This window comes from Palaemon carinicauda, chromosome 7 (genome assembly GCF_036898095.1).
Source record: "Palaemon carinicauda isolate YSFRI2023 chromosome 7, ASM3689809v2, whole genome shotgun sequence".
In the NCBI taxonomy this organism is placed as follows: Eukaryota; Metazoa; Arthropoda; class Malacostraca; order Decapoda; family Palaemonidae; genus Palaemon; species Palaemon carinicauda.
The window spans coordinates 2,196,104-2,211,266 of record NC_090731.1 but is presented as its reverse complement, the minus strand read 5'-3'; the positions used below and the strand labels follow the sequence as shown (position 1 = coordinate 2,211,266).

The 15,163-nt window shown below is 44.1% G+C and overlaps 1 pseudogene; it reads left to right on the top strand.

The window, feature by feature from the left end:
• LOC137643803 (delta(3,5)-Delta(2,4)-dienoyl-CoA isomerase, mitochondrial-like) overlaps positions 1-8,541 on the top strand; it is an 83,680-nt pseudogene extending 75,139 nt beyond the window's left edge.
• The last annotated feature ends 6,622 nt before the right edge of the window (positions 8,542-15,163 follow it).

Genomic DNA, 15,163 nt, shown 5'->3' with positions numbered 1-15,163 from the left:
TGCAGGAACTCTGGGGTAGATCATTTTAATGACAGATTGGATTTGTCAATAATCTGTTTAGATCTTAACCACCTGACTAAAGGACAGAAGAGCATTCCCCAACACTACATGGTCAGGTTCAGGGTCAGTCACCTTCATGACAGTGGTCTCGGTATGCAGCGGTGAGACTGTACCTTGAGGGAAATTTGAAGAACAGTACTGTGGTCCTACACCAACTGTTCTTGGGGCGAATCCAGGATCAGGTAGACTGCGTCCAGCAGATTTCTGGCAAAGGCAAAACAAAAGTTAATGTCTCTGGCAGCTATCACTGCATAACCAAACAGTGGATGTTTCCACACAAAGGGACACTTTACCTTTAAGTGTATGTAGCATAGAATGCTGGTACAGGCACCAGTCAACCCCTCTAACTGTTTTCCAGACAGTACATGATACTCTATGCCAAGCTGGCTGAGTATGGACTCCTTAACAAGGCAGCCTGTGCCCCTGTATCAACAAGGCCACAATATAAGATTTCCTGGTGTTGAAACACTTACAATTGAACTGACAAGGTGTCTTTTCAGTCGCGTACAGGATTACAGAACAATCCTCTGGTACCTCAGGATTAAGAGTGGTCAAGTCCTCAGCTTCAGGCGCACAAGCTTCCACCTCTGTCTTATGCCCCAGAATTACATCCGTTGGAGGAACGTAATTACAGCTTTCGATCAGAGGGTTAAAGTACACTCCAGAAAGAAACTGAAGATGCATACACTGAGATTAGAATGATCCCAGATTTCCAGGTTCAGTAACTTAGAAGTGGCAAATAGCCTTAATCCGGTTCCTGCTACGCTTGTCCAGTTTGAAGCCTAGTCGACCGACGTCTTTCAGAAAATGCTGAACTAAGGCATTCCGGAGCTTGGCTCCCTTCAGCTGAGAGTCTGGTGCAACACCTGACCCTCCCATCCAGCGGTTCATGGTTAGCTCCAAAGATTATGAGAAAATCTGGACGACTTCGGACTCCCTTGTTATTGTGATTATTGCTAGCAAAGCTACAACCTTAGTTGGAAAAGCAGAATGCTATAAGCCCAAGGGCTACAACAGGGAAAATAACCCAGTGAGGAAAGGAAATAAGGAAACATAGAAAAGTGCACCTGAGTGTACCCATAAGCAAGAGAATTCTAACCCTAGACAGTGAAGACCATGGTACAGAGGCTATGGCACCATCCAAGAATAGAGAACAATCGTTTGATCCCAGAGTGTCCTTCTCTTAAAAGAGTTGCTTATCAGATAAAGGGTCTCTTCTACCCTTATTAAGAGGAAAGTAACCATTGAACATTTACAGTGGAGGAGTTAACTGGCCCTGAGTAAAGAAGAATTGTTTGGTTATCTCAGTGTTATTAGGTGTATGAGGAAAGAAGAGAATGTGTAAAGAATAGGGAAGACTATTTGGCATATGTATAGACAAAGGAAAATTAAACCATAACCAGAGAGGGATCTAAAGTAGTACTATCTGGCCAGTCAAAGGACCCAATAACTCTGTAGTGTTAGTATCTCAACAGGTCACTGGTACCTGTAGTGTCAGTTTAGTAGGCAACTTGGAAATTGAAGATTCAATATTCAGGCCAGTAGGACAAGCAGTCTCCTGTGGTGGCATTCTGACCACGCGGACAGTCATCGTGTCCTACACCTTTTGACGCAAAGGACCTCGGTTAGATTTCACCAGTCGTCTCTATCTTGAGCTTTTAATTGAATACTTCTCCATTCATCATCTCCTAATTTGAGCTTTATAGTCCTCATTCATGTAGGCCTGGGTCTTCCAAATCTTCTAGTGCCTTGTGGAGGCCAGCTGAATGTTTGGTGAATTAATCTCTCTTGGGGAGTGCAAAAAGCATGCCCAAACCATCTCCATCTAACCCTCATCATGATCTCATCCACATATGGCACTTAGGTAATCTCTTATAGTTTCATTTCTAATCCTGTCCTACCATTTAACTCCCAATATTCTTCTGAAGGCTTTGTTCTCAAATCTACAGTGTTTAACCAAAGTGTCGATGTTAGACGAATGTCCACTATCTTTAGGTCTCTTAGATACATCAGAGTATGGCAATCAGAATGGATCACAAAGACCTAGCAATAGAAGAAGGCCCTGAAGGTTTTCATTCCCCATCACAGAGCGGCCAACTCGTGCTCAATGGGAGAGTGATGGGTCTCGTAGTCAAGGAAGGTCATGAAGTCATAAGCTATCACCTAATGCTCTGTTGGATGCTCCAAAGATTCCCAGCACAGACAAACACTACACCCTCACCTGAAACGTCAACAAACAACTCCATGGGTTTAGCATCAGCAGAGTAGTCAGGGTACGACAACGTAATGTCCTCCTTGATCAGTTCCTTCAGGGGCTCAGAGATTCATTCCATCACTGCTGTCCATATCAGTTTCCTGGTCCCATGGGATTTCTGTCCTCCAGTCTTTGTGCATAATGGGTTGGCTATCTGTGAGCACGTCGGGATGAACTCCCGTTGGAATCCAGGAATCCTTGTAGCTCATGCACAGTAGTAGGATTAGGGAAGTCCTCCACTCTCTCAATGTATTCTGGTAGCTTACCCATGCCAGAACATTCAAGATATTTAACCTCTGCCTGAACCTGATTACACTTCCTGGGTTTTATTTTGAGCTTGGGCTTCTGGAGTAGCCAAAATTCATACTACCAGTTTCAGATGTTCCTCGAAAGACTCCTTGAGGATTAAGATGTTATCAATGTAAGCAATCATCTTGGTCTTCAGGAACTCCTGTAGAATACTCTGCATTTCTCTGTGGAACACTGCAGGTACATTCTTCAGTCCCAATGATGAACTTCTGAATTGCCAGTGTACAGAAGTGGCAGAGAAAGATTTGTACTCTTTCCTGTTTTCTACTAATGGTAACTGGTAGGAACCATGTACTAGGTCAAGGGTTGTGAAATACTTGAAATCAAAATACAGAATCTGCCAGGTTTGACCTCGGCTTCAGAGTCAATGAGAGCATCCACCGCTTTGGACGGAACCTCAGACAAGGTCACTGGGACAACCATGAGTGGGACAGGCATCAACTACGCCAGGTTAACCCTACGAATGGTTTACAGTACAGCCTAAGTTTCTGCCTCTTCCTTGTAAGAGTTAGTAGGAGAAGCTTTGGACAGTGTCAGAGACAGGTCATGACTGGCCAGTCCTGAAAGATTCATTGGATGCACAATGACCTATTCAAGTTGTGGGATAACTCCAGAAATCAAAATTTCCGAGGCTGCCACTGGATTACTAGATGTAAGCTTCCTAGCACTCACCCTCCTTCAATGTAGCCCCATTTTGTACACCGAAGGTCTGGTGTTTAACGCCCTATGGTACACCTCGTTACTAGTGGAATACTTGGCCTTTGATATTTTACTTTTCTCAACTGTCCAAGAAAAAGTACTGGATTCACTCCCACTTCAACTCTCCCTGCTACTGGTCAAATCAGAGCAGGATAACCGGGTCAGGATAACCCTAATAGGTACTGCCCTCCACCTAGGAGTCTGGACAGCAGTTGTTTCCTTCCCAGGGCTGTGGGCAGTAGTCAACTTTTGGATGGGTGACCTATACTTAGGGCATCTGTTACCCATACTGCATGACATTGGTGTCTAGCTGAGCCACAGCATAAGCACAGGTCCAGGTATCTGCTTCACGTATTTACTGTGTGGCCTAGTTTCTCGCGGCAAGTGCAGTTCCTTCTCTGGAACTGAGGAGACAGGTCCTGGGTGTGCGATGGTAGCAGGAGCACTTCCTGAGGTGCAGGTGCAGGCTTTGGGATAGATCTAGGAGGTATGCATGGTTGGGCTTGCACAGGAGCAGGTGAACACTGGGAGGCAGCCATGGCAACCCCGTTGGCATACGAGCGGTGCAATGACTGTTCAACAAGACTAATGACTAATTTCTCTGGCTTCTGGCTCCACTGACAAGTTGCCTCATTGAGGACACCCAGCAGGTGTAGGACATCTTGGCAAGTGGCCTGATGATAGGCAGTGACATTGATGGTTTACATGTTGCTCATGAATGGCAGAGGCAAGGGGCACTGACAATGTCCTACCCCCTCTCTCCACCCAAGCTAGGGCCTAGCAATGGCTGGTGTAGGATTGCTCTAGCCAAGTCACCACTTCACTGGGGACAGTTTTGAGGAGCTTTCACCTCAGCCTCTTCCCATCTAGGTTATGCTGACTTGTATAAGGAGGCCAACTGCACAGCATAGATTTTCTGTAGTTCGTCCAAGTGGTGCTGCTGAAATGAGCTCTCCTCCCAGAATCACGTCTCTCTTAGGCTCCTCGGTACCAGTTGAGGAGGGGATCCTTCATTCACAGGTAGGTCTTAGTTAAAGACTACTTGATCTCCACCATCAGGTACCTTCCAGGCTCAGCAGGCCACTGACCAGAGCTTCTTGTAGTATACCTACTTGCACAGTAGGCCTCAAAATCCCTGAGGAATCGGGTGAAACTTTGGCCAGTTTCTGACCGGAAGACCCCATGCTTGGGGCTCTTCCAAGAGTCAAGGGCCTTGACCAAGTTAAACAGAGGGAGGTCTGACTGGAGGCATTCTCAACAGAGACGCTGTCAGCTGAACTGACACTGAAGCAGGAGCTAGAGTTGTCGCCAGAGAAATCACTACCGGAATCTTCCCTGTTCGACTCTTGGTTGAAGGCTTCATTACTTGTATGTCTGCAACCTTGGCATGTCGTCTACGTTTAGGAATGGCCCCGTTGGCAACATCTGTCTCTGCAGTAGCAGCTGGTACCATTTCAGGTCAGCCTGGCTCTGCCTGGACATCCAGGAACTGACTCCCTAACACACCTGTAGGAGTTTCTAGCAGACTGAATGGATTAGTTGCCAGAAAACAGGTTTGTAGGGAAGAGGTCCACACCAAATAGGAAACTCCCAGAAACCTGGTACAGGTGGGATTGCTGTCATGAACCCTGGAGGAGGCTGGAGTTCAATCTGAACCCTCTCTAGTCATGGGCATTGCCAAATCTTTGACATTTGACCAAGTTGGCGACGTAGTAGGGGCACCGGTGGTCACTGTGGATGTGACCCCAGTGGCAACGAGACATGATGGCGACGACCCAAGATTCTCTTGCGCTGCCAGTCGGATCTACAGGGATCTGATGTCAGTAAACATGTCACTAACAATCAAATCTCTTCTAAGACTTCTCTTGGTCTTATGACCCTTGGCCGAAGACGAGGCCATACCCAAAGGTCGATCTTTCCTGGGTCTAGGCAAAAATAATTATGTAGTGGATAGTGGACTGCTGCTGGACATAACACGCTGACTGATTGCTCGGGACACTGACACCACTCCAGCTGCACTACGTTATTGGTCCTAGGAAATTCAAAGAAAAAATCAAAGTAATATCAACTCTGGGCACCAGCCCTTGATTTAGATTTGGGCAAGGCGACCCAACAAGCTATTTAATTCTACAGGTAAGATTTTCCTTATGTGCAAAGGTTATACTAGAAATCATACAGCTATTATCTCAGTAAAACGCACTGCTTCACACTGTCCAGAAAATCAAATTGAAAATGTTACAACTAACACTTACAACCATTCTTTGTAATGTCTGTCTATCTATCTATGGTACAGCTTTAATCGTGACATCACTGAAAATAGTAGACTATTTCAGAATCTCAACAAAGCCGGATCTAGTTTGTCATGCCTGCCCCGCTATGTATATGGCATCTTACTGACAAAGACAAGTCAGTAGTCATGAGGTAACCAGATGCTGAAGTCTAAACTTTACACAACTTTTGGATGGAGTTAAGAGCCAACTGTGCATTTAACTGTCCCGAGAATCCATAGTGACACCAGTGATGAAGGATGCGGTGGCTCCCCTCAGTGTAAGGGAAATCGGAGGTCCTCTCAAGCAGAAGAAGGAGGTTGAGTCTGGTTGTCCCCAGTCTCCCTAATCAAAGGACGGAGGTTTTTATGTCATGTAGGAATAAATAAAGACTTTCAAAGTGATTTGTATTTTTCATGGCAATACAAACTTGATGCTTTGATGCAGCTCTTTTCTCCTCAACCATCATCCCCTTAAGTCTTGGGTTGAAAGGTCAAATATGAGTCTTCTCTGACTGGAGAGGTGGCGGAGGTTCTCGCCCCGCACCATCCTAGTTAGATTGAGGCCGATTATCCAACTTCAACGACCAGTTCTAACTCGTGCAGAAACAATCTCTTATTAAATTTCTTATTCCTTATCTAGATATTAATCTTTGGCACCGTCATTCAATTAGTTCATTATGCTGAATGTTGCATAAGATTTTTCATAACTTTGACCATCCTTTACATTCACTTCTCCCTGGACAATTCTATCCTGTTCGTAATACTAGGTATGCAGTTAATTCTAATAGCCAGGCCTTCTCCATCATGAGGCTCAATACTACACAGTATTCTAGAAGTTTTATTCCAGCCGTTACCAAGTTGTGGAATGATCTTCCTAATCGGGTAGTTGAATCAGTAGAACTTCAAAAGTTCAAAGTTGGAGCAAATGCTTTTATGTTGACCAGGCTGACATGAGTCTTTTTATAGTTTATATAGGACATATCTGTTTTGACGTTGTTACTGTTTTTAGAATGATTTATTGTTAATTTGCCCTCATCATTTATTTATTTCCTTTCCTCACTAGGCTATTTTTCCCTATTGGAGCCCTTGGGCTTATAGTAGCTTGCTTTTCCAACTAGGGTTGTAGCTTGGCTAGTAATAATAATAATAATAATAATTAAAGGACTCAGGTTTGTATGGCTCTGAAAAATAAAAATCACTTTTAAGATTAGTTCTATTTCTTTCTTAGTTTTATCCTTTACTTCAAGTAATTTCTCTTTCTCACTTGGCTACTTTTCCCAACTGTTTGCTGCGTCATGTCTTACAACAGTGAGTCATAATGTACCATGGAAAAAGACATGCTTCAGCCCTTCATTTATTAGCTATAGTGCAAAGGACAGCACAACGAAAGTAGCTTTTTATGTATGATGATATGCAAAATTTATTCAACCTAGTTTATTCAAATTTAGGTACACAACACCATATAGTTCAAATATGATCTTGAAATTAGACTTTTTGGAATAAAGTGAATGATTTAAGAATGTTTATTTTTGTTGTTGTCATTGTCATTGTCATTAGCAGCAGCCCAAGTTTGAAAAGAAATGAAATATAAAGTAAACACTGAAACAGAAGTTTGAAATGAAATAACCTATGTAATGAGATTTCTCAACCAATCAGAATTTTCGCAGCATGATGAGCGGTGCGCTGGACATGGCCGAGACGATCGCCAGCAAGTCCCCTGTTGCAGTGCAGAACACCAAGATGTCGCTCATCTATGCGCGGGATCATTCCGTGCAAGAAGGGCTTGATTACATGGTTAGTAATTTAGTTTGTTTGTTCCATGTGTAGAGTAAGAGATGTGTCAGTGCAAGATGGAACCAACTACTGATTGTTTTCTTTTCTCTTGCAGAAGCTTCTTAACATGACTATGCTACAGAGTGAAGACCTGCGTATCGCTGCGATGGCTCAGATGAGCAGGGATAAGAAGAAGCCCTTATTCTCCCACCTCTAAGGTCCCCTTTTCCCCCTAAATTTGACAGGGAACGTGAACATCGAATTTTTTCGTTAGGGAGCTTTGGGTAATTGCTAGAAAACATGTTTTGATGTCTCCTCTTTTTATTTTGACACTAGTGTACGCAACCTGTCAAGTGACGACTATACATACGCACACAAATTCGACCCTTCCCACTCCCTTCCCCTCTCTTAACTACAACACGCTAGTTTTGGCAATTTTTAGATTTGTTTTCTTTACTGGTTGCCCATTAGCATGACACAAAGGAAATATATGTACTTTAAATATATAACCAGATACTTTCTTTTTATTATCAAGGGGAGATAGTGTCTTGTGGAACAAAATGTTATTCACAGCTACCATTGAATACAAGTCATTATTATTTTGATGCACTGGCTTCTCCAGTTTTGGTCTCAAACCAGTGGTTGCTGATCGAAGAATCGAAACTGTTGATATTATTACTTTTATTTCATATATGTCTTCTTCAAAAGTTTGAATCTACTTGAATTGTGGCTGTATGAAAAAGTGCATTGGTGTATTGAAGAAATTTTATTCTTTTCTTTTTGTTAATAAGATTTCTTTCCAAATTTGCAGAGATTTTATCAAATCAAACAGGTGTGTGTTTAATCTGTATAAATATTTCCATTTGATGATTGCTATAATTTCTTGTGTGATGTACAGCAATGTTTATTAAGAACAAAAACTGTTTTTGTGATGTATATATTTTGTAATATATTCTTAATGAACATCACAGGAATGTATATATTTTAGTACACATATCTGGCCTCAAACTTACTTCATTTAATCCTGGATTAGAAAATAGTAAATCCTTATGAAGTGTAAGACTTAACTTAGATTTGGTTGTATTGTCCCGCTACTGTTCCGTTCATAGTTGGCGGCATTACCTCAGGGGTCGTTGCATAGTCCGATGATTGTTGTTGTAATAAAATGATTCAAGATGATGTAATTTTATAGAACACATGAGTTACTGTTCATTTTTTTTTTATAGATAATTACAGTACTATTAGCAATGCTGGTGTGGCTGCCATTTGGCAGTAAGACAACTCAAATAAATGTCTTTATATATTATTGTAGATTATTATCTAATTAACAATGTTAAGTTGCTCTTTGCACCTCAACCAATCTTTAAGCCAAAGGTGGAAGGTGATGTGCAAGGGTGTGGCAGGTAGGGGTGTCTGCTTCTGCCTCCCACTAGCTACTGCTCCTACTTTGTTAAAGATTCATTGGCCATTCTAACTCAATCTGAATACATACTCCCATTTAAAGGCCTCCTTATTTGTTTGTATGCTATTTGTGACAGGATAACCCCCCCCCCCCCCTTCCCTCCCTCTCCTCCTACAGACCAACCCCGCCCCCACTCCGTCGACTGCACGATGCCCCGCTGATGTTGATAGCATTCCTGTGGACCAAGATTTTGGATTATCGTTGAATATAATGTTATTTTTTATTGAAAATTCTTTTTAGAAAATAAGAACTTTTAAGAAAAAATCCTTTAATATAAATCTAACATTGATAAAACAATAAGTTGATAAAACTGAATTAATAGCTTTTCATTGGGAATAATTTCCTGTGAAATGCTTTATCTTTGTCATGTGTCACTGGTGGGTAAAGAGAGAAAAAAGTTCTTTTGCTAATTAAAAATTAATCTCTTTTCAGATGCCATCTATACACAGTGCAAACCCTTTGTCCTTTAAAATAGGTATCATTTATGCGACTTACTTCTCGTGCCGTTATGGTTTGGGGATCATGCGCTTTTGGGGGTAGCAGCTTTAACTGTTCACCTTTCATCTCCTATGGAGATTTCTCACCTACCGGTATTTTCAGGGTTGGTCAAAAAGGTGAGACCAGTGCAACAGTGGCTGTTATTTGCACCAGTATTGGGTGATTGGTCCTTCTGGAATGAACGCCAATTTTTAGGTGTTTAAGGAAAAGGATATGCTGTCATGCAAAGTTATTCTCCTCCTTCTCTTCACTCCCTTCTGGTTTTGGTAATTATTCTCAGAAGTAGTCAAGGAAGGCCAATTACAAGAAGTCCCACAGGACTTTGAGCGATCTCTCCTCTTTTGGGTGGAGTGTATGGTTCCCACCCAGCGCCTGATCGCATGAAGATCAGGGCATTGGACTGTAGCTCCAGTCCAGCTGCCCTCTTAGGAGGGGAATGTTGTGTGAGCAGTGGAAAGGGATAATGGTTATAAGTACTGCTTCATCCACTGTGCCGTATCCCTCTGGTTTTCTGAAAGATGCGACATCTTAGTCTTCTTGGGTCTACCATGCCACCTTCACCTTCTTCCTCCAAAAGAGGTTGGATTTTGCTCCACCCCTTCTCTCCCGGGTTCAGTTCAGGAAGACTACCTTCGCCTCCTTTTATATTTGATGGCATACCTTGGACTCCTTTTGCATGTGCCTTGTGGCATCTGCTTTCAAATTAGGAATATCATTCCAAAATAGCTGAGTAAAACTTCTAGAATGCTGTTTTACCTTTTTCAATATTAACCTTACCCGGTGATCATGTAGCTGTCAGCTCTGCTGCCCGACAGAAAAAACCTACGGACGGAATACGCCAGCGATCGCTATGCAGGTGGGGGTGTACATCAACAGCGCCATCTGTCGAGTAGGTACTCAAGTACTTCATGTCAACACAGAACCAATTTTCTCTCTGTCGTGCCACTGGCAAGACCTACTAAATACGCTGTTACTAACTGGATTTGTTTTCACAACTATTTGGTGAAGTACACTATTCTAGTTTTGAGCTTTCGCTATGCAGGGGTTTTATCTTCATCTCAAAACTTGAACTCGTTTTGGATAGTTTTAATTATGGTGACAAAGAAAGTATGGCCTCTCTTTCACTTTTAAATGGCCGACCCTTCCTTTAGAAGGAAGTGTGTTTAGGTTTTTGTAATTTTGCTTAACACGTTATAGATCCACATATTTTATATCTCTCCGCCTTTATTAGGCCTCTTCGATTAACTTTCCATTTATTTTAAACATATAAAATAATTTTTTATGTTTTGTTTATATGCGACCTTTCCTTTTAGTAGGCGGTCCGAAATTGGAACCGAAGTTAATCAACGTTGAGCCCATTAGCCTTTAAAGAATTTAAAACTGTTTTAAATTTAATGTTTTATGAAAGAATCTCTTTGATAGTTTTCGTACTGTTTTTCAAAGATGAACTCACGTTTAGTTTTTAGACTACGCAGTTGTTGACGTTCAGGGCATTCAACCTGCGCTCTATCGTTACGATAGAGAGAGAGTATCACGGTTTCACTTTGCAGTAAGAGTAAATCGTTTCTGACGTTTCGTTCATTCTTTCTTACTTTAATGTTTTAAATTCTAAATTAAAGGAACTTTTTATTTGGAAAACCTTTCAGTTTGTTCCTTTTAGTCAAATAACATGTTTTTTTGACGATTTTTAATTGGGTTCTTCTCTTAAGTGCGAAATCAAGAGAGAAAGAGAGAGAGAGATAGAGACGGAGGGAGAGAGAAGAGAGAAAACGTTCCGTTCAAGCGGGTAATGTTGTTTCTCGTGTTACTCTCCTCCCTAGTCGCTGTACGGGGAAGAAGATAAAACGTTTCAAGGGTTTTATTCTTGTCCCCAGGCTATGTGCGGTGAGAGATTGTAAACGTAGCTTATTTGAACTAGTGTTTAGTCTCTTTCCCAGCCACTGAATTTTTTATCTTTATATATGTTTTCTGTTTTTTGCTAGTATTAATGAGCTGCATTATACGACTGATTTCGCATTGCTACCTTTTAATGAAGGGTAGAATTGCGTATTTCACGTAGAAATCAGTAAAAGTTTCGATTTCAGTGAAATTAGTGCAAAACAGAAAATCGAAGTGATAAAGTGATATGCGCAAGTGTTACAGTGTTGCGTCCGAGGGTTCGTCTGTTCGTGCCTGTCGTTCACCTAGTCCGGGACCTCTTACAAGCTCCCAAGCCCAGGGGAGAAGTAATGTCGAACGACTTATGGGTTCCTCAGGCCTTGATCAACGAACAGACGTTTTCCCTCCGTGGTTTCGGGCGTATCTACCCAAGATCGCCCCACCCACACAAAGACGAGAGAGCCCATTTATTCCTCGTCTGCGGAAGAGGTTTCTCGTAAGAAACCATGGACCAAGGTCTCGCAGCTTTTTAAGTGCAAGTCGGTCCCTTCCGTGCAAGTCCAACGGCCCAGTTGTAGCCACTGGGTCAGTTCGGACTTGCTGCAGTCTTCCGACGACTGCACACCTCCTAAGAGAGGCAAAGTGGTACCGCAGCAGGCAATTACTCCGTCTGTTGCCGCACCAGCTGCTGTAGACCCTAAGTGGTCTTTGCTGCAGTCTATGCAGACTCAGCTAGCTTCCTTTATGCAGGAGTATCGTGCGGAGAAGGTTGACGCTGCACCCGTTAGCCTACAACCAGCCACGGTTGTGCGCCCAGCTGACGCTGAGGCTGCCTGCTCCCACACTCCGGCTGTGAGAGCTCCACCACCTATGCGCAGTCGACCCTGCCAGACGCAAGTTGACGTTCGCCGACGCGCGGAACCCTCCGTTGACATGCGTGAGCTACCACAACAACAGGAGGGTGGAGTTAAGCTGCCGTGTTTTGACGCGGTGCGTCAACCTCCGCATTCTAGAGTTGTTTTGACTGCCCAGTATAGACAGTCAAAGCAGTCTCGAGTGAACACTGTATGTCCACACGCACCCGTTGTGGTTGACAGTTCAGTTGTTGACAGTTCACAGACTGTCAAGCAGTTACATGACGTTGCCTTCTGGTCTGCTACTAATGCACCAGTGAGAGACTCACTGAGATAACCTAGCTTTTCTCGGACAAGGTTCCTGTAGATGAGAAAGTGCTGTTCTCCCTCCTACTGATATTCCTTTGAGGACTCTGTCATTTGGAGAGGAGCCTTAAGCTGCTTAGCCCCCTTTGGACTTTAATTAAATCATGATGATTTTTTAAGGATCTTCGTCCGGATCTTGTAACTGCTGCTCCTCGTTCGCCTAAACGTCAGAACTTACACTAGGCCTAGCTGCTTCGAAGCCGTTGTTGTTAAGCTAGTGCTCTCTCGCTCTCCTAGAGAGCGTTACGTTGGCTAGGCGACTGGTTTTGCACCAGGAGGAGTTTTAGGGATACAGCCTTTGCTTTCCCTTCTTTTAAACTGGCTTATAGAGCGAGAGTCTGATAAGACACGAGAGAAGTTCTCGGCTTGGGAGTTCTTGCCTCTGCCCAGATGGACTTCTCAATTCTGGTAGACTCGCCCTGGCGCCTAGCCAGGAGACGCTCCAAGTTGTTTACAGGTCAACTTCTCACTTTTGTCGAGCCTTTGAAGTGTTGCTGTACTATTATGTCACACATAACAAGGCTTCCAGGGATGGTAAATGGTTCCGCCTCAGTCGCTAACCCCGTCTGTTGCCACACCTGCTCCCGTAGACCCTATGGGCTTTGCTGCAAGACATGCAGTCCAAGCTTGTGTCCTTGATTGAGGACTTAAATGCGGAGAAGAACCTTCTGGCCAACAACCTTCCAACCGGTTGGTTGTGCGCCCTGTTGACGCTGAGGTATCCTACTCGCGTTTGCCAGTTGAGGTGGTTCCTCCACCGATGCGACCCAGTGTGGGTTGCCAGTCGCACGTTGACGTTAAGCGACGCTCGGAGGTGGTTGTTGACGTTCAGTGTGTCACTAGGAAGACGTTCAACAACTTGCAGAGGTGACTTGTTGTGACGCAGTGCGTCAACCTCAGCAACCCGGTAGGGTGTTGACTGCATAACCCAGACAGTCTAGACAGTTCGGGTTGACACTGTACTTCCTCGCGCACCCATGGTTGTTGACAGTTCACAGACTGTGCAGCAATGCCATGCGTCCGGCTCCGTCACACATCCACCAGTGCGACCGGATTCAGCGAGTCAGACGTTGCCCACTCCGTTGCCGTTTCCTCATCAGTTTCGGATAAGGAACCCTCTGATGAGGACGTTGCTGAACAAGACGATCAACCCCCAGCCCTGCTATCCATCCAGAAGATGCTGAAGAAGGAACGCTGCCCAGTCAGGCTGTGGATGAGTCTGGTAGGGACACTGTCATCCGTGGATCAATTTGTGTCACTAGGAAGACTACACCTCCGTCCTCTTCTATTCCATCTAGCTTTTCACTGGAAAAGGACAAGACGCTAGAAGCGGTCTTGATCCCGGTTTCCGGAAAGATAAAGTCTTGTCTGACTTGGTGAAAGGACTATATCAACCTTAGAGAGGGTCTTCCCCTGACTGTTCAGACTCCCAACCACGTTCTCTTCTCGGACGCATCGGACGTAGGCTGGGGTGCGACATTAGACGGTAGGGAATGCTCGGGATTATGGAACTCGTGTCAAAGGATAATGCATTTCAACTGCAAGGAGCTACTGGCAGTACGTCTGACCTGGAAAAGCTTCAGGTCTCTCCTTCAAGGCAAAGTGGTGGAGGTGAACTCTGACAACACCACGGCTTTGGAGTACATCTCCAAGCAAGGAGGGACCTACTCGCTGACATTGTTCGAGATCGCAAGGGACCTCCTCACCTGGTCAAAAGGTCTAGACATTTCACTAGTAACGAGGTTCATCCAAGGCAACTTGAATGTCATGGCAGATTGTCTTAGTCGGAAGGGACAAATAATTCCAACAGAATGGACCCTCCACAAGGATGTATGCAAGAGACTTTGGGCCACCTGGGGTCAGCCAACCATAGGTCTCTTCGCAACCTCGATGACCAGGAGGCTCCCAATATTTTGCCACCAATCCCGGACCCAGCAGCAGTTCATATAGATGCCTTTCTACTAGATTGGTCACATCTAGATCTATATGCATTCCCTCCGTTCAAGATTGTCAACAAGGTACTGCAGAAGTTCGCCTCTCACGAAGGGACAAGGTTAACGCTAGTTGATTCCCTCTGGCCCGCGAGAGGATGGCTCACCGAGGTACTTCGATGGCTAGTAGACGTTCCCAGAACACTTCCCCTAAGGGTGGACCTTCTGCATCAGCCACGCGTAAAGAAGGTACACCAAGGCCTCCATGCTCTTCGTCTGACTGCCTTCAGACTATCGAAAGACTCGAGAGCTAGAGGCTTTTCGAAGGAGGCAGCCAGAGCGATTGCTAGAGCAAGGAGAACATCCACCCTTAGAGTCTACCGATCGAAGTGGGAAATCTTCCGAAACTGGTGCAAGTCAGTATCCGTATCCTCGACCAGTACCTCTGTAACTCAAATAGCTGACTTCCTCTTATATCTGAGGAAAGAACGATCTCTTTCAGCTCCCACTATCAAGGGTTACAGAAGCATGTTGGCATCAGTCTTCCGTCACAGAGGCTTAGATCTTTCCAACAATAAAGATCTACAGGACCTCCTTAAGTCTTTTGAGACCACGAAGGAGCGTCGTTTGGTTACACCTGGTTGGAATTTAGACGTGGTACTAAGATTCCTTATGTCAGACAGGTTCGAACCGCTACAATCAGCCTCCCTGAAAGATCTCACCTTAAAGACTCTTTTCCTGATATGCTTAGCCACAGCTAAAAGAGTCAGTGAGATTCATGCCTTCAGCAAGAACATCGGATTCTCATCC